Raw genomic sequence first — 19,371 nt, 5'->3', positions numbered from 1 at the left:
ATTCAAATACTGAAGCGTGTGATCTGCATTACAGACTTCATCTGTGAAGGATGGGCATGTAGCGGTGCTGGGGGAGTAGAGGCGGATGGAGAGCTAGTCTTCAAGGTTTGCTGGTTTTGGTTTCCCAGCGAACCAAAGTTCATTTGCTGTGCATGGTAGCGCAACCCTGTAATCCAGGGTGCTATGGGGGCCACAGCAGGTGGATTTCAATCTTCAGGTCTACCTGGGGTATAGAAGTGAGTTACAGGATCATCTTGAGCCACTTAGTGACCCTCTGTTTCAAAGTGAAAAGGAAAGAGGGGAAAGAAGGCTGGAGATTCAGCTCAGTGGTAGAGCACTTGCCTAGTTTGTCTGTATCTCTCTTACACACACACACACACACACACACACACACACACACACAGAGTGAGTGGTGGGTGGGTGAAGGAGAGGATTTTGTAGGGCATTTTTGAGTCACAGGATAGCAGTGTACTTGTTGAATGTGTTACTTAGCATTGACACATTGGAAAACACTCCAAAGAATGGATTTCATCTTGGTAACAGTTGCATTATGATGGGGTCAGGATAACGGCAGGGTTGACTGTGGACCGAGGGCTTGGATAGCTTTGTTTCTATATATGCAGTTACCTACAAACATTCCATACCAGTGAGATAAGCTTTGACATATGGTGCTCAGAAGCAGAAAGGGGGCAGGAGGTTGAAGACCAGGGAGTCAGAGTTTGGTTCCATATATGGAAGAACTTTCTTGTGCAAAGATGGAATTAACAGCTGTAAGAAATATGATCTCGGTCTCATGGGAGACAGTGGGGATGCTCAGGGGGATTCAGGAACAGTCAGGCATCTTGGGTCAGAGGCGCTCCATGACTGGGAGGAAGAAAGAACACATACACAAAGAGCATGAAACGTCCCTTGGCTGCTAAGGGGACTACCCTCTAAATGTTTGCAAAGTAGAGGATAAATGTGAGTCTTTTGTTCCAATTTTCACGTTTATCCCGATGCCTCCCTGCTTGGAACTTGGTTTTGGAAGCTTTCAGCCCTTTCCCTCAGAAGTGTTTACAGCAGAACGTCTTATTTCTCTCTGAAATGCTCCTGTCTCTGCATGAGCGGAAGCTGTGCTCCAGACAGAACTAGGACCACTCCTTTCCCGTCATCCTTTCTGGGGTGGGCTGGGAGGGCTGCTATATATACATAAATGATTTTATGTCTGTGTAAAGTCGAGGGACCACAAATGAGGAAGAACATCCTACGTTTCCCTGAGTCCGGCATAATGCACTTCGTGTGACCATCTCCAGCTGCATCTGTTTTCCTGCAGGCGGCATAACTTTATTCTTTTTTATGAAAGCCAACATACCCCGTCATGCATATATGCCACATTTTCTTCATCCACGCCTGTGTGTTCTGTTTCTTAGTTACTGTCAATGCTGCTGTAGTACACATGGATGTTGGAGTATCTCTCTAGCATGTTGGCTGGGAGATTTATTTTGGTAAGTACCCAGGAGTAGGATAGTTGGATCTCATGGTAGTTGTGAGTTCAGCTTTGTGAGGAACCTCTATCCTGATCGTCATGGTGGCTGGACCAGTTTTCATCCCACCGACAGTGTTTAAGCGTTGTTTTTTGTCCACATACACACACGCACACACACACACACACACACACACACACACACACACACGCGCGCGCGCGCAGCAGTCGTTGATAGAGAGTGACGTACTGATCGGCACGGGATGGAATCTCCATGTAGTTTCCGTCTGCAGTCCTCTGAGGGTTGGTGACGTGGACCATCTTTTGCTTGTCGGCCATCGTGTTGCATCTTTTGAAAGCGGCGTCTTCTGCCCGTTAATGGTTTGGGTTTTTCAATTTTGTGTTGCTTACTTTGTTGAGTCCTTCGTTTATTCTAGACATGAATCTTCTCTCAGATGAATATCAAGTGAAGAATTTTCTCCCAATCGGTAGGCATTTTGTGGCAGTCTGGACAGCCCCATTTCTCAGGTAGACTTTAAGTTTTCAAACCAGCCACTTCCTCTGTTGGGTGGGAGACTGTTTTCCTGGAACAGGATCGTCTGTGTGTGTGTATGTGTGTTTGTGTATGTGTGTGTGTGTGTGTGTGTGTTGCAGCAGCAGTAGTAGTAGTTGATACTCCGTGTCTCTCTGTATGTCGTAGTAGTAAGAGCTGAGACTCCATGTCTGTGGGGGTTAATGATTTACTCAGCTTAAGGAGGGCTGCCTTGTGTGGGGCATGTTCTTGAAGTGCCAGAGAGAAGGCTGATTTTTCTGACATCCTCCAGCCTTCTTCTCCATATATGGAAATGTTTACCCACCACACTCATCTATTGGAAGGGAAGGAGGTGACTCAGGGTTTGGGAGAAGCAGGATTTGAATTCTCGTTTCCAGAAACCAAGTGGAGCCCCCTCCCCCGCCTCCTGCCCTTCCCCCTCTGTGCCTCTGCCCCTTGTTCTGGGAGGCACCTCAGCTCAGTTCCCCTCAGGCTTCTGGAGCACATCCTTGCTTGGTTCTGTCCAGGGCCAGGATTCCTGAGAGGGAGCCAGGGCAGTAAAGGCCCCCCGCCGTGGTGGTGACCTCCTCACGTGAGTACATCATTATTGCCAATGGCATTTCTGCTAGCTGACCTGGGATGCTTGCCGGTGCAGGGACGCCGGTGGGAAATAGCCGTGAGGCCCATGAGTGCTTCCGTCTGGAGTGGGGACAGCTGCTTTCCCAGGGGAGCAATTCTCATGGATAGATTTAGAAATGGGGTCATCCAGAGGAAAAATTTTATTTGTTCCTAAACCCATACCAACAGACAACAAACATAAACAGATATTTGTTCCCACCTGAGGCCTAGTTTCGGTTGGGTAGAAAGATAATTTGCGAGTGTTGTCTGCTTACTATGGGGAAAGCTCAGACCAGAAGGGATGTGCGTGGGAACTTGGGCAGAGCTATGGTTGGACTTGAAGTGTGACACACTGGTGTGTCACATTCCTGTGGTCCACAGTCTGGAATAAATACTTTGCATGTAGGACTGTGTGTAGATAGCATGGGTTGGCCGTGTAGCAGAGAGCCAGCCCTTAGCGAGTCCATCTGTTGTCCTGCACAGCACTGTGCTGTGCAGGAGGCATCGAGAGTGTACTTGTCCCGGTAATGACTCTGGAGGGTTAGAATCCAGAAGTCTCTCAGTCAGTTCCCCCCGACCATGCACCCAGTGCTGTTCTTTGAGCAAGGCAGAAGAGGCCCTTGTAATGAATGACTCTGCTCAGCTTGGGAGAAGGAGGAAGAGGGTACAGGAGGGAGGAGCACTTGACTGACTGCTGTTCATCTGTGTCTGGCTCGGGGAACACATTGCTGCTTTCTGAGTCTTGCCTAGAAACCATGCTGTTGACAGCAGGTACTTCGTCTGTGCCGAGCCCTACAGTAACCAGTTTGTAATTACCTCTGATTTTCCCATGATAGAAGGTAGATGTTCTGATCCTAATTTACCTATAAGGAAAGCAAGGCCTAAGGAAGTGTGAGAAACTGCCTAGGTCCCTTACTAGCCTTTGCATACAGGCTCAGTGATCTGGGCCTGTTTGACTGTGAGGGCCAGGGGTTAGCGCAAGGGTAACATTTTTCCTTAACTAATCTGGCAGGCTTCTTCTGTGTCATGCATCTATCTAATCTTATTAACTCCCACGTCTGCGAGTGTGTGTGTGTGTGTGTGTGTGTGTTTGGTGTGTATGTAGGCTAGAGGACATCTTTAGGGGTTGTCCAGTTTTTAATTTTTTTTAATTTAAAAATAGGATCTCTTATTTGCCCAGAACTCACGAAGTACCTCTCCAGTACTTGAATTACAAATGTGTGACACTGTGCTTGCCTTTTTAAAGCCTGGGTTCTAGGACATGGACTCAGTCCTTTACTGACTGAGCTGTGGCCTTGGTCTCTTAACGGTAATGATCCTCAGAGTCTCTACTCCTGTGCGTTGTTCTGTCTCAGACAGCATCCCAGCACAGGGTGCGGCCTGCATGATTAAAAATGCAGAACAGCAAGGGTGTGCTGGGGGACTAGATAAGAAATAAACCTGGGAATGAGGGGGAGTAACCAGTAATCTAGAGTCACAAAGGGCTGAATGTGGGGGAGGGGCTCTACAAGATCTGTTTCAGTTGCCTCTGAGTGAAGTGGGCCAGCCGTGGAAAGGACAGAGGAGAGGTCCCTGCATGCAGGCAGTGGGCAGCCGGTGCAAAGTGGGAAGGAGTTCACGTGTGGTGAACTCGGGCTTGCTGTACCAGCAGCTCAGGACTGCAGGTGCAAAAAGCAGCAGAGGCGAGCGGAGGGGCTAACTGGTGCAAGGAAACGATGGGACCTGTGTTTGCTTCCAAGTCCCCAAGTCTAGGTCTACTGCAATCCCCACCACAGTTACGTTTTTATGAATGTCTTTCTGACAGCTGTGTGAGGAGTTCTTTGAAAGGTGAGGGCAATAGTGGAAGCGCGAAGCTTAGAGACATTTGGCACATTCCAGGTGTGTGTGTGTGTGTGTGTGTGTGTGTGTGTGTGTTTGTGTGTGTGCATGTGTGTGTGTGTGCGTGTGTTTGTGTGTGTATGCATGTGTGTGTGCGTGTGTGTGTGTGCATGTGTGTGTGTGTGTGTGTGTGTAGGGGGGTGCTGCTGCCTTGGAGCAGTGCTGTGGCAGGGGGGTGGAGGAGGGAGAAGTTCAGGACTTGATCGAGTGATTCCTTTGGAGAAATGTCAGGCTGAATGGACCCAGAGCTGCAGACACATCAGTGTTATTTTTGTGGAGAAGCTACCAGAACTCCAGACCCAAGAGTATGGACTTTGAATTCAAATCTCTAGCTTCTAGCCAAGCAGTTGAGGGTGCAGCGGCTTCTGGCTTCCGACTCCTACCTCAGAGCAATAAAAATGCCCCCAAACAAGGCCTTCCGAATGTGTAGCTGCCTTTGCCCTCTCAAGATTTTTTTTTTAAATAAAGTGCTCCTTATTTAAGCCTTCTGAGCGATGATATTGATCATGTTCTCTTTTTGTCTTGTCCAGCACATGCTAAGTGTTTGTTCTACCACTGAGCTATGTCTCCAGTTCTTTTTCAATGTGTTTTCTGTTCATGAAGAGCTTTCTTTCTCTTGTCCTAGACCTTTAGCAACAAACACACTCTCTGTCGTACAAAACGGACCTGCAAAGATCCCAGAGGGGCTGCTGCATCAAAACCCCTTGTGGCTGGTGGCTGTGACAAGGAGGCCACCTCCCTGTCTTCACTTGACTTTAGCTTGCTCTTGCCTGGTTCTCCCCAGGCTTCCTATGAATGAGTTGGGCTTTCCAGAAAGTACCCCTGCTTTGCAGTGTAGAGAAAGGTCTCCGAGTGGTTAAGCAGTAGTTTAGTCAAAGTCCCACAACAAATAATGTCAGAATCAGTTTGAGAAGCTACAGTGACTAAGCCCTTACCTCTAGTCACCAAGCCAAAATGACCTTGCATGGGTCCTAAGCCTCTGGTTAACCCTTGGTCACCTCTGTTTCTGAACATTCTTCAAAAAGTCCTAAGTCTGTGGATAGTCATTCCTGAGGCTCCTTTACATGGTCCTTTTCTAGTAGTTTACAGTCTAAAGTTACCAGGGCTTTCTAAAAAGGGAAAAAGAAGTCAGTTTAACACCATCTTTTAAAACACTGTGCTTTGTTTGTGCTCATTCGGTTTTTTTTTCTCCAAAATTTCTTTCATACCACCCATTCAGTCAACAAACATTTATTGAGTTCTTACTGTATGCCAGGCATTGTGCTAGGTGCTGGGGATTGATTCAGAGATAATTTGGAGGCGTATGGAAGGGGAGTGGATAATTGCAGCACAGTGAGATCAGCACTATAATAGAGGGATATATAAAGAACTAGAAATAGCACTATGAATAACATCTCCGAACAAATTGCCGTCTTTTTTTTCCTTCTGGATTATTCCCTGATGTATATTGCCCAAAGTGGGATTACCGGGTCATTTAAAAGATGAAAACAATTTGGCACAAAAAGATGTAATGGCTTCGCCTGGGGAATAAAGCTTCATTTTTAGCAGGCGAAGAAACCGTTGACAACTCCGGATTTAGACCGCTTCTCCTGGAGGACCGGTAGCTTTCACGCTACACGCTATCAACACAGTTTCTTCCGGAAGGGGAGCACCTGTGACACACAGGTCAGCTTACATGCAGGAACACATGTCCTCACCGTTAGCCTCACAGATTCCGTGCTCTCACTGTAACCTGGCTCTGGAAGTATCATTTTCATCTTACAAAACTGTGTCCTTGTTTAAAGGAGGTGACTTGCTGAAGATTCTGCAGGTGAAACAGGAGAAATCCATGACTGAGCGGAGTATAGTTTTTTTTACTCTAATTCCCACCCCACTCCCCATGCTGTGTTCAGAGAAACTGGGCACTTAGGCTCCAGGTAGGGCCCAGAATTCACTATTGTCTTTTCTCAAGATTAGGATGTTTCTACCCCGAAAACGTCAAAACTGCATACAGCATCCTTCTCTACATCAGCCCCAAGAAACCCGAGGGCTCCTTTGTTTCCTGGCTCAGATCTGAAATACTATGTGGTCCCCCCAACCCCGCCCCACCTTGGAACGTGGATTCCCAAGGAAAACTGAAGCTGTGCCACGGTTCTCTTTGAAATGCGTGGTTTCTCTAGTAGTCACAGTTTGAAGCAATACACTCGTCCCTACTATTGAGTGCTTCTCATAACTGGAATCAAGTATGTGTCCAACTTAGACTCCAGCGATACCCCCGCCCCCCACACAGCTCATTCTCTGCCTCTCCCCAGACATCCTGCATTTGCCCACCTTCATGCTTCCGCTCTCGCCGTTCCTGTAGAAGTGAAGTGAGCTCACTTTTCTCTTTCTGTAGAACTCTTGTCCTATAGAGGAATCAGTCGCTGTCACCATCTGCTCCCCACCGCCACTGCCTTTGCCCTCGCAGAGATTCTGCTGCGTTTACTTGCACCAGGTGGCTGCAAGGCAGCCGAGTGTGCATGCTCATGCTTAGAAACACAAGATCCCGGCTTGGCTCCTGGCTATGGTACTTCCTAGCTGTGAGCGGAAACGTGCCAGAAACATATGGCTGAATTTCTTTTTTATTAGTAACTAAACGATCACCCCGTGTCATAGTGTTTTCTGGGACTTGGGCTTCAGCCTGTGCTTCTTCCTCAGCTCTTGCTCTTTAAGTTTGCCATGTCTCCTTTCATATGCAGCTGCTCAAGGGCAGAGATGAGTATTTCATTTCCTGGGTCTGTGGATGGATGGAGTTGCTGCCAGGACTCCTTTAACGGAAAGAGCAATTCTATACATCCTAATTGAGCACATCTAGCTAAGACATTGTTAATTGAAGATTTCACTTTGGTGTGCTAGGCTGGCCTGGAAGGAGTTTTCTATTGTGGGATTCTCAGCACACACAGGGATGGATCTGGTGGGATACTGCTTCTTGAGAGGTAGGGAGGAGTCTAGCACTCTGCCTATCTGGAGTCTCAGCCAGTCCAGAGTCTCAGTCAGACGGGAGTCTCAGCCAATCGAGAGTCTCAGCCAGTCCAGAGTCTCAGTCAGTCTGGAGTCTCAGCCAGTTGGGCTTCTCAGCCAGTCGGGAATCTCAGTCTATTGGGAGCTCATAGTGCTAGCTGTCCCTCATGGCAGAGTGGGGGTCTTGCTTGGGCATGACCTAGCTTCTTTCCTGTAAGAGTTGCAGAGTTAGAAGGAAGGGGTAGTGGAGCTGTGGCTAAGAGTCCACTCTAAAGCCATATTCTCTGGGAAAATCCCTTCCATGTTCATATCTTGCTGTTATGGAAGGTTGACTATGGAAGATATCTTTATTAAAATGATAGTTCAGTCGTTGAGCTTTTCCTTGTATCATTCCCTCAAATGCAGCACCTACCATGAGTTTACAATTCAAGTCCTGTAGGCCAGGATACCAAGTCCTCCATGTTCTGGCTGTATCATCTGTCTCTAGCTTTATGTCTCACCGTGTCCCTTTAGCTACAAGCTGCTGTCCTCACTAGGGTCTTCATCCTCCACGCCTGTGCGCCTTGGTCCCCTGTGCCCATTGTCTTCCTTTATGCGCAGAAGCCCTCTTGGGTTCTCAGGCTTCCTTGAAAAGCCGCTGCCTCAGCAGAACATGGCACGGACTTGCTTTTACAGTCTTTTCACCCAGTCTTGCATGTACAAGCATTCAGGGAATCTAGACACGTGTCGGCACCTGAGCCTGCTAGGTCCACACTGCTTCATCAAAGCCCGACTACTGGTAAGCATCTGTTTTCTGGGCTCTGACTGCGGGGAATATGCCATCATGTCAGCTGACAGCTGTCCCAGGGGGCCTCAGAAGTCGATACCAGGGTTACTCAGGATTTGTTTGATCAAGAACGCAGCCGTTTGAAATCTGTTTTAGAATTGATCTGATGGTATGTCATGACTGTCCTTTCTCAGGCCTATTCTGGACTCCTATAGGTGTATCTGATTAATGCCAGGCCTCTTGAGCTTTTTACTTAACTTCACAGCAAAGTAGAATAGACAACAGATTTGCAGGTTTCTTACATGAACGTTAAAAAAATGGAGCCATTATTTTTATACCAAAGCAATTCGAAGTGTGAAAATGGCAGTTTTTTTATAGGTATATTTCTGCCCTGAGAAGAAGAATAAATGTCCATATTTTATTTGTGACTATAATTAATAAAACCCTTGTCACAGAGCTTAGTTTTTGAAGACTCTGATTTAAGACTGCTGCTATAATCCCCCAAACCTTTGATGTGCACTCCAGTGCTCAGGTTCCTCTGTGAGGTAGGAGCTCTTTCTCAGTGTTGATAGAGTTTAAAGATTTTGGATGTGAAGCTGATTAACATGCGATTAAAAATTAGGTTTGGAAATATTTTTGAAAGTAGCGTTTTTAAGCAGTTTGAATTAGAAGGAAAATATATGTAAAGCGTTCATGTATTTTATTTTTGAAAACGATAACGTAAATAAATTTGCTTTGGGGGACCATCACATATCTTAGAGAACACAAATGATTTATATTAAGTTTTTAATCCAAATAATTTATGTCTGTAGGTCCGTAGTCGTTGAGAAGTGATAGAGACCTTAGTGCGCATGTGTAGCCTCTGTAGTGCCTATGCTGAGTGCAGAACTCAGGGAAATGGTTGTCCACACCCTGAAGGACAGGTAGTGTCGGCCCAGTTTTACTGACAGGAAACTTGAGCTCAGCAAGGTTCACATCATTTCCACAAGCCCTGGATTTGCAACTGTGCTGCAGATGGCTTTCAGAAACCCTTCTATTTACCCACGTGCCGTGGCCTGCCTGGCTTTGTTTATTCTCTCTGTCCTCTTTCACCATGGCGGCAACTGGTTTAGGGCCAGATAAAGCAGTGGCAATCTGCAGCCGCGACCCCTTTAGTAGTGGGGAGTCCAGATGAGTTTCTTGGCGTTCGCTGCCAAGAATGTGCCTTCTCCCTGCTTCTTCACACTCCCTCTTCAGCCTTTGCTTCTCTTCCTCTCTTTTGGGGAGACATTCGCCATTTCCACTTCAGAAACCAAGAGGCTATGTGAAGAGGGTTCCATAGTTTCTTTTAAAACATCTACGTGACAAATCAAATTCACCAGTGTTTCTCATCATCTTCTGGAACCTGCAGACCCTGTGTGAAAAAGATGTCCATTGTCTAGAAGTTGGGAGCTGTCTTCCTTGACTATATCACTCTCTGGGGAGAGGATTTCAGACCGGCCCCTCCCTTCACTCTCAGGGCTTTAGCCTACTCACCTGGTAAGAGTGCGGGCCCTGTTGGTGATTTCTAAGGTTTTAAAATTCTACATTTTTCCCCAAAGTCTCCAGGCCATGAGTTTCTGCTGAGCTGCACATTCCTGCAGCTGTTTCTCTGACACTTTTCAATCTTCACATTTAATCTCTTCAACAATGTATAATTTTTAAAGGGAAGCTCTTATAGACACTTCTGAAATGTAAGGGTGGAGGGAATAAAAGGATGTTAAAAAATAGAAAACAACCAATTAAATAGTATATAGCATATAATTCTCCTTGGAAACTCACTGTGGAATTGAGGAGCACTTTAACAACTGGTAATTTAGATTGCATTTGAACTTGACTAATGGTTTGTTTGCATGGGAACCTCAATCATTTCACAGCGGTTCTTTAGCAAGGCGGCGTGTTCTCTTTATGGCAAGGGAGAAGAAAATTATTAGAAGAGAAGCCGACTCTGGGAAAAGGCGGCCACTGACACTGGCACACCGGAGGAAGCTGCAGGGTGGATGTGACTTCCCCGGGGCCAAGGCTAGAGGACTGTGTCTTTTCTTGAGGCTTAGAAATCTGGGGAGTCGGAATCCCTTTGCCTCTCATAGAAACTGTTTTGGGTTTCTCTCCCTCACCCCTTGCTCTGCATAAGGAGCTTTGATTTTTATGAGGTTTTGGGTTGGAGATATTTTTTTTCTATCAGATTTCACTGTCCATAGTGGTAAGGTTGGCTTCTTACTGATCAGTTTCTCAGCAATTTTGAAGTTCTATCTCTGGTAAAAATGATTTTCGAGATTTCTGGTATTCTGAAGACCTCAAATTCTCAGGAATGAACGGCTTCGGTAGGCTCGTCTTGAGTGAATTCCGTTTTCCTTATGGGATTTCTTTCTGTTTTTGAGGTATACTTAAGTGTATAAGAACTAAGGCAGGTTCCTGGCCTAGTCAAGTCTCTGTTAAAGATGGGCAGTAACTATATGTAGTGGGCTGAGCCCTAAATCCCCTAGTGATGGCCATTTCCCTATCCTGGTGCCTGGTTCTCTTGTGGTGGAAGAATTGGGGAAGTCACTTTGAGGTCTTTCCCTCCCACCCCCACTCCCCGCCACTCTAACCTTATACACAGATGGGAAGACTGATATCAGGGACATGGAGCAATTATATGATTGGTTAGAAGATGCTCAAAGATTCTATGAGAATGAGGATGGAGTTTCCTGGTGAGTTTCAGTTCCATGAACCTTGGACAAGCTTTGCAATAGACCACAGCTCTGGAATATACATTTTATAATCCCAAGAAAAGAGCCATATTTCTCAGTGAGATAAGTCTGTATTGAGGATTTATCAAGGAATATTAAGACTTTCCAGCTCTCTGTGGCTCCCTTGTTCATACAGGGAAGGAAATTGAAATTCAGAGGGCCACTACGTCGTGTTTTTTTTCCTCCTTAATCGCTCTGTCTTGGACTTGTGTTGTTTAGATGAGCCTGTTTTCCAGGAGTGCTGAAGACAAAGAGTGAGAGCATTCTCTTCCCACTTCCTTTGAGACAAACTTGCCAAACAAGAGCGCCTGGTACTGACTGGAGGATAGGGAGGTCTGGAAGTGAGTCAGACATCATCCAGTATGGTCCAGTCAGGGACATCGTCAGCCTAGGAAGTTGTTCTGATGCTGGTTGGAGCCCGGAGCCTCAGACATTCCTCTCTCTGTTTTCCACAGGTGGGAACTGAAGCACAGAAACAGAGAGTCCGCTGGTTCTGCATTTGTCATCGTTCCCTGGTCCCTCATTGGAGAGGAGCAATTTTCCCTTAGCTGGTGAGTGCTACACAGAAATATGCTTCTTTTTTAATAGCAAAATATATGTTTGGATCAGTGTTTAAAAATGACAGGTTCTGGGAGCAAGAATTGAGAACTGGAGAATTCTAAAATGTTCATCATCATCATCATCATCATCATTATCTGAATTGGTTTCATGGCAACAGACCAGATATAACAATGTCAGTAAAATCTGTGGCAAAGCAAAGGTAGGCTTCACCTCTGGCAAGGTGGCATATGGAGAAACTGGAGGAAAACTCAGTGGCAATGATTTCATCTTGCCAGTAATCATGTGGCTCCCTTCCTTTTCCTTTGGCAGAAAGTGGAGTGTCATTGAACTTGAAAGACTGGCATGAAGACGACAGGGAACAAGCTGATGTTTCTTGTTTGCTCCTGTGTGATGCGCTGTTTACTTTGGCAACCTCATTTTATTTTCCCATCAACCTTTGGAGGTGGAAAGGGCTAGCTTGGCCTTGGCAGAGCGTGGAAGCCCTTGTTTTAACGACCTGCTAGTGCTCTGGTGCTAATTGAGTGTGGGTTTTGTTGCCGTCCGTCGGACAGGAAGATGGTGATCGTTGCGTTGTCTGGCAGCGGCTCCCTAGTTCACAGGTGCATTGGTAGGATGGATATGGGGTGACCTGGGGCGCCTGGGTGACAAGCTGAGGGAAATAGTTGGGAGATTCTTGCTTCTCCTGACTGTAGTTCTGTGGTTTCCATGATGAGGATCAATCCCTATGTACTACAAGGATTGAATTAAACTATGTAGATAATATATCCCACTATGAGTGTTGTGGAGTTTTTCGAAACACAGCGAATGTGATTGTGATTGGACAAAAGCCAACTTGATCTGAGAGTGTTACTGACTTCCTCCTTGTCTTGTCATTCTGTTTTCCTCATTGGTGTTTGACTACTTTCCCCGGATGGTTGGTGTCCATAACATCGGCAACCCATACTCTTTGTCTTTGACTTTGCAGTATTTATTAAAATCTCAGACATGGACTTGAATATATCCCCCCTCCAAGTTATGGTTGCAGCATCAATGGAAAGGTATATTACCTGCTTCACCTTTTGAGTTTCTCCGTGTTTAAACAGAAATTGTGGTAGCCTTGAACTTGGGTTTAATGAACTCGAGTGGTGTAATGGCAGAACAGGAAAGACAGCCTTAAACGAGGCAGGTGGAAGAGACTCAGAAGTTTCTGTTATCCTTAGATTGTTATGATTCAACGGTAACTCTTGCTTCTGAAGCCCTGACATGGCCTGGGCATACGTTATTTAGAACCAGGTGGAAGGGTGACCTCACAATCCCAGAAGACCTGGTTCAGAGGGAGATGACTTTCGGCTCAACTTGAGTAGGATGTCATCTCTGATGCTCTGCCGTGTTCTTTGCTCTGTCCCTTTTTGATTGCTGACTCTCTCATCCTTAAGGTATTTGGCTTGTGGTTAGTAGATCTCTGCCCAGTGACCAGGCTGAAGACATCTGCTTACCTGTTTCGAGGAGAACAGAGCCTTTTTGCCACATTTACAGAGGCTTTGGTTACTGCCCAGTGATGAACCTGTCACTGAGGTCGTAAGGTTGGGACTATGCTACTTGGAATATACACACCAGAGACTGTCCTACTCAAACCTCATGGCAGTCACACAGAACAGATGAAGCGGCTCCTCAGAGCAGTTATACCGTTGGGGAGAAAGGACTAGAAGCCTTGCTCTCAGCTCTCATTAGTTTCATGCTTCAGTGCTCACGGCATCTTTTGGAAGGGATGCTAGTCAGCTGGACTCTGCAGAGGTTCTGAGAAGACCAAGATAATGTGCCGTCAAGAGTTACTTACAAGAGTGCAATTGGAAAAGGCAGGATCCTGGGTCATACACGATCTTGACCTTCAAGAATATGATACCCATGGGGCTGGAGTGATGGCTCAGTGGTTAAGAACACTGACTGCTATTCCAGAGAACCTGGGTCCAATTCCTAGCACCCACATGGCAGCTCACAACTATCTGAAACTCTAAGATCTGACACCCTCACACAGACATTCATGCATGTAAAACACCGAAGTACATAAAAATAAATAGTTTTTTTTAAAAAAATAGAATACCAAGCCAGAAGAAGGACACTCTCTGCTTCTGTCCCATAGTCTAGTGGGGCATAATAATTACATGACACATTTTCATGGATAGAAGAATAAATCTAAATCTGAAGGTTGTGAGTGTCCCTTTCCCCAAGGCTGCTCTATCAGGTCCTAACTAAATCTGTTGGGGTTGTTTTACAGCTGGATAGCATGATTTTAGGAGGGCTAACCAGATGACTGTACAGAAGGAGGCTTTTGAGAATAGCGTAGCTTCAGACCTGTGAGTGTGTGGCGTGGCGGAGTATGGCAGGATGGGCGAACAGAAAACCTGCCCAATGTTAGCTTTTCTTTGCCTTCATTTTCCGGATCCCAGAATTGTAGGTCACATTGATTGTCTTGCTGACCCCTTAGCTTTGCTTTGTTCAAGCCTGTTGGGAGTAATTTATCAAGTGTGGTCCCTTCATGTTTTCTCCTTCGAGATTCAGAATGAATTAAAAGGGAAGTAAGATACTGTAAAGGTTGCGTCTAGCACACTCGGACATGGTATTTATGCTCGCCATTCTTCCTTCTTCAAGCCCAGACCCTGTCCTCACCAAGACTGGGAGAGCAGTAACTCGTTCTGAGTCTTGGAAATAAATTCAATTTGGAGCTTTTTTTTTAAATATTAAAGTTGATACCTAAAGCAGGAAGAAATGTAGCAGGTAGATGCAGAAACCTAGGAAACTGAGTACTTGAGAGACCCAGAGAAGCTGTAGTCTAGCCTGTGGGATTCTTGCTTTTTTTCTTGTAATCACGCCTTCTGCCCCAAGCATGCCTGGCCCAGTGGGAGTCAGGGAGGAAATGATTTCCCTGTTTGGATATCCACGTACAATTGTTGTAGCCAAGGCCTCTCAGTTTTAATATTTCCGTTTTGGTCTTAAGAGCTACCAGGTATTAGAGTCTGCCGGAAGCAAAGCATTGGTCATTTCTGGTAGAGGTGTGTGTCTTGGCTCCCTGCAGTTCCTTGGCCAGGTGGCTTCTGAGTATTTGTCACCATCTGCTAAGCCAGGTTTCATTTTTATTTACTTGCTTCACAAATTACAAGGGGACTTACTGAGTGGGAACCGAGGCCCATGCAGTCTCCCAGAGTCACTGGGTCTTCCTGTAATGCAGGGAGGATTGCTTATACGAGATAGGACTGCTGTTAAAGGAAAGGCAGAGGAATCCCTCTCCTTGCTATGGACGTAGGAGATCAGAGTTGTTTTTCAGAGTTCTTTTTCAGTGGTTCCTTTGTGGTAGAAGGTGTCAAAAGTCTGTGCGGCTAAGTGTGTTGTACCATTGCTGCACAACTACTTCTTGTTATTTTCTCCCCTTAGTCTAGTCTTTGTCAGAAAGTTAGCAACTACAGAGTCTTTTTGTTTTTCTTCCTGGAGTTCTGGAGATTGAACGCATGGCTTTGTGTATGAGGAGCAAGCTGGCACCCAGCTACATATGCAGCCCAGTCTTAGACTCCTTAGGATGTAACGGCGAGTTAGGTTCAGTCCGTCATCTCTAGAAGCTTGTAACTTTCAGGAAAGATGCAAAGAGAAGAGTCACAAACCCAAAAGATGCATAGAGAAGACAGTCACACACAGTGGGAAGAGACGCAGAGAGAAGATGGTCCCACACAATGGGAAGAGAAGCATAGAGAAGACAACTATTACACATAATGGGAAGAGACACAGAGAGAAGAGAGTCACACATAGTGGGAAGAGATGCAGAGAGAAGATGGTCACACAATGGGAAGAGATGTAGAGAGAAGAGAGTCATACAATGCAATGGTAAGAGATGCATATAGAAGACGGTCACACACAGTGGGAAGAGATGCAGAGAGAGAAGACAGTCACACAATGGGAAGAAAAACAGAGAGAAGAGGTCACACACAGTGGGAAGAGATGTAGAGAGAAGACATCCCACATAATGGGAAGATGATTGGTTACAGTATTTTTATTTGTCACAAAACGTGTTTCAAGCCTTACTATATTGGGACATGGAGGTAAGTAAATCACAGACCCAGATATTCCTGAGTCTAGACAAAGGGCATGGAGAGTGGAGAGGATCTTATGGACAGTTTCCAGGGAGAAGATTTATCTCTAAGGGACACCTGAGGGATGGTATGGTGAGCCTGTGACACCAGAGTTGTGCCACAGAGGCCGGTCAGTATCTGAGGATGGAAGTGGATAATATAAAAATTTGACTGAACATGTCAACATTTCATGTGTGATTCTGTTTCCAGCTCATCTCTAATCACAAGCTTCAGCAGAAAGTGCTGCCCTGACTTTTTATACCCTGCTGTTATATTCACAGTTATTTGTGTGTGTGGCCAGGGTGTGCCTGGCTCCGTGTCCTAAAGGTAGACAGCAATTCTATGTTCTAGAGCAAAAGTGTTTCTTTCCAGAGTTCCTATACTGAATCCTGGTGATCTGATTCCTAGGCTTAATGCAAAATAGTAGATTTAGTGGGGTGAATCAGAAAATATTCTAGAATTTGAACATTCCAAACTCTCATGCAGTATTATCAGTTCCTGTTTCTGTATAACATTTCCCCCAACTTTCCCGCTAAAAGAAGAAGCATTCATTCAAGCTGGGAGGTGACAGTGCACACCTCTAATCCCAGCACTCAGGAGGCAGAGGCAGGCAGAACTCTTGAGTTTCAGGACAGCTAGGGCTACACAAAGAAACCCTGTCTTGTAAAAAGGAAGAAATAAACAAATAAACAAAAACAGAAAAAAGAACCATCTATTCATTCCTAGTTGCTATTGGACAGAGATTTGGCAGCTTAGATGGGTCCCTCAGGCCTTCTCCTTAGGTTGCAGGTGAGCTTTCCCACACCTGTTGTCTCTTCTGTAGGGTCTCTACAAAGTCCAGTCACGTGACTGCGGCAGGGGGGGGAACTAACCCTCTCAGGTTGCTCTGAGGGCTTCCACTCTTGCTGTGAAGATTTGCCCATGGGGCAAGCTCCAAGGCAGTTGACTTTTCTGAGTGTCAAATGTTTTTTGTCTGTGTTGTAAGCCATAGTCTTTTTTTTAAGTTCATTTTATTTTACTACTATTAATAACCCTGGAAATGATACATTCTTCTCTGTGTGACATGTGTTTCACATGGGGGGGCGGGAAGGAAATGACTTGACTTCCAGGTTGTGGATTATAGAGGACTATCTGAGTGCCTTCTGGGTACAGGTTTCCAGGCCACCTAGGATATGCTGAGAGTCGGATGACCGGAAGCTACCGAATAAACTCAGCATCTTGGTAGATCAATTTGCCTTGGAACCATTTTGGAGGAAATTTCCATTAGAAATTTGCAATGAAGACATTGATACACACATAACCGCATGGAATGCAAAATCTCGCAGCAAACACCATCCTTTTCCCACCTCTCCATTTTTGGCTTTTGTCAGCAGTCAGAGCTGCTTTGGTAGAAATGGCTGGAATTCTTGCCTGAGCCCTTAGCTGGGTAGGTGAGACACCAAGAGCCAGGGAGGGGGCAGACCTGTCTCAGTGTGCAGTACAGGGAGAATTCGTGAAATTCCTCTCAATATTTTTTTCCCTCCTGCCCACCTCAGCTCTTTAAAATGACTCCATGTAGCCTTTAGGCATGTTTTCATTCCTTTTTCTAACCTTTCTTCTTTTCCGGAAATGGATGAGGTCAGAGTCAGTTAAAATTGGCTCGTTGAGCCGCCATCATGTACCTTTAATTGTGTCTCAGGGATGCGCTGCCTCCGTTGGGCCGTACTGTGTCCTGAGAAGTTGAGTAAATCAGCATTTCTTGGCTCAGACAGTGTGTCTCTGTAGTTATGAATACCATTTGCATTAGGAACAGAGAGCTGATGCACAACCGTGCCATGGGGATGACGGGATCCGACAAGAAACCTCAGCCAATGCCTTTGTCTGGCAGAGAGTTTCTTTCCAGGACATCCGTCTCTTTTCCCGACCCAAATAGTCTTCTCTTAAGAACAGGCTCAGCAGGTCATCTTATAGGTGGGTGTCAGGTTCCCATGGTGCTCATCCTAATCACCACTCTCAAAATTAATGGGAATGAGAGACTTGAAATCAGAGTCAAGGTTACTAGTAGCCCTGGAGCCCAACACAGAGGAAAGCATAGCTGTGGTCATTTAACATGGCTACTGGCCAGGAAGTCACTACTCTGTGCCTGATGGCCTCTTTCCGCTGTCCTTTTTAAATATACTCTCAGTGCGTTCAAAGTGTTCCATGCCCAGGATTTCATTTGTTGAAAACACAAGAAGGCATTGAGTTCTATGGCTGAAGGCAATACAATAAGGCCAAATTTAGATTCAGAACCTTACTTAAGTGTCTTCTTTTGAAACCTGCTGTCACATCTGGTTGTGGGACCTAAGGGGCCCCCTCGTAGACCTCTGTCCTCCATGGTGTCGTGAACATGTAGTTGATGTAGTGTCAGTTTTATCTCTTCTTCTTTTTAAGATTTATTTATTTTAATCTTATGTGAGTGTTTTCTGCGTGCATATTTGTGCACCACATGCATGCAGTGCCTGCAGACGCCAGAAGACGGCACCCGATTGCCTGAACCTGTAGTTCAAGGTGGTTGTGAGCCACTCTTAAGTGCTGGGAACTGAACCTGGGTCCTCTATGCGAGCAGCCAGTGCTTGTGACTGCTGTGCCATCCCTCCGGCCCCAGTGTTCTTTTTTCTAGGGCATGTATAATCTTAGCTGGAAGTCACTCTTGGTTGTTTTCTCTATTCCACCTTTGTCTCCATGTTTTCACCCTGCAGTGCCCTCGTCGTTGGGGGGACACCTCTGTGCTGGCATGTCAGTCACCCCAGGTTTCATGTTTTCCTGAATAACCGAAAGCCTCACTATTGCTCACTTACTCCAGTGGATTCCGGGGTATACGTTCAGACACCACATGATGCTCATCTTTGGTTCTGGGGAGACTGTCTGTAAACTGTTTGGTGAGGGAGGCTTTGGGGGCACCAATAGTAAGTGGTGCTTTTCTGATATGAGGACGGCCCTCATGGAAGTTCTGGTGACCACTCTGCATCTCTCCATGGTGTTTTCTCTAAACCTGCCCGGTGATGACCCTCCTTGGTTCCTCCTTGGACCTGTGTAGCATAGAATTACCTCACCGCCTCAATAGCAACTGACTTGAATTATATCGGTTATTAAAAGTGATCTAATATTTTCCTTTTAAATCAGTGTGCCTGGCTCATTCTCTGATTTAAGCTAGTGATTTATTTATGATAAGGTATGAGACGGCTGTGGCCACTCTATGATGTAATCTACGGATGACATGAAAACAAAATGGGCTTTTACATAATGAAGCTGTTCCTGTTATGCAGTTGATGTTGAGACTGGAAACAGGCTTTGAAGGTCCCCTTAACTCCTTTCTTAGCCTGCCTTTCTGTTTTGACTTGCTTTGAGTTTTCAAGCCATTAAGTTAATTTCAGCAGGGTCACATGAATCTGCCCAAAGCCTCCTTTATTCTCCTATCCTTGTCTTCCCTGTTCCCTGCTTCCCTGACCACTGCTGTCCTCTGTGGCTCCCTGCCACTGTGCTTCTCCCAGCAGCCTCCCTTCTCTGCTTTCCCACGCCAATGCAGTCTGCTAGGCATAGCTGCTCCACGCTGGTAGTTCTGCTTATAGACACTTGTGCCCTATGGGCTAACGGTCATCTTTGTCATCCTGCTCTGCAGAACCTTCTGCCCCCTCTTAGAAACCTTTGATGCGGACTTCTCATAGCTTAACGCAGTAGTGAAGAATAGCCAGGGGGTAACAGAGTTA

The 19,371-nt window shown here is 45.9% G+C and overlaps 1 protein-coding gene across 4 annotated transcripts in view; it reads left to right on the top strand.

The window, feature by feature from the left end:
• The window catches only part of LOC119824574 (LIM domain containing preferred translocation partner in lipoma), a 600,040-nt gene that overhangs the window by 50,221 nt on the left and 530,448 nt on the right, over positions 1-19,371 (top strand). For 3 of the 4 annotated variants that reach the window (XM_038344782.1, XM_038344779.1, XM_038344780.1), the window contains exon 2: positions 11,441-11,536. The gene's annotated coding sequence lies outside the window, so the exon portion shown is untranslated. Of the gene's footprint in view, positions 1-9,634; positions 9,754-11,440; positions 11,537-19,371 lie in introns of those variants that run through there. The other variant, XM_038344781.1, reaches the window with a different exon arrangement.

This window comes from Arvicola amphibius, chromosome 10 (assembly GCF_903992535.2).
Source record: "Arvicola amphibius chromosome 10, mArvAmp1.2, whole genome shotgun sequence".
NCBI classification, from domain to species: Eukaryota; Metazoa; Chordata; class Mammalia; order Rodentia; family Cricetidae; genus Arvicola; species Arvicola amphibius.
This window is presented reverse-complemented; position numbering and strand designations above follow the sequence as displayed.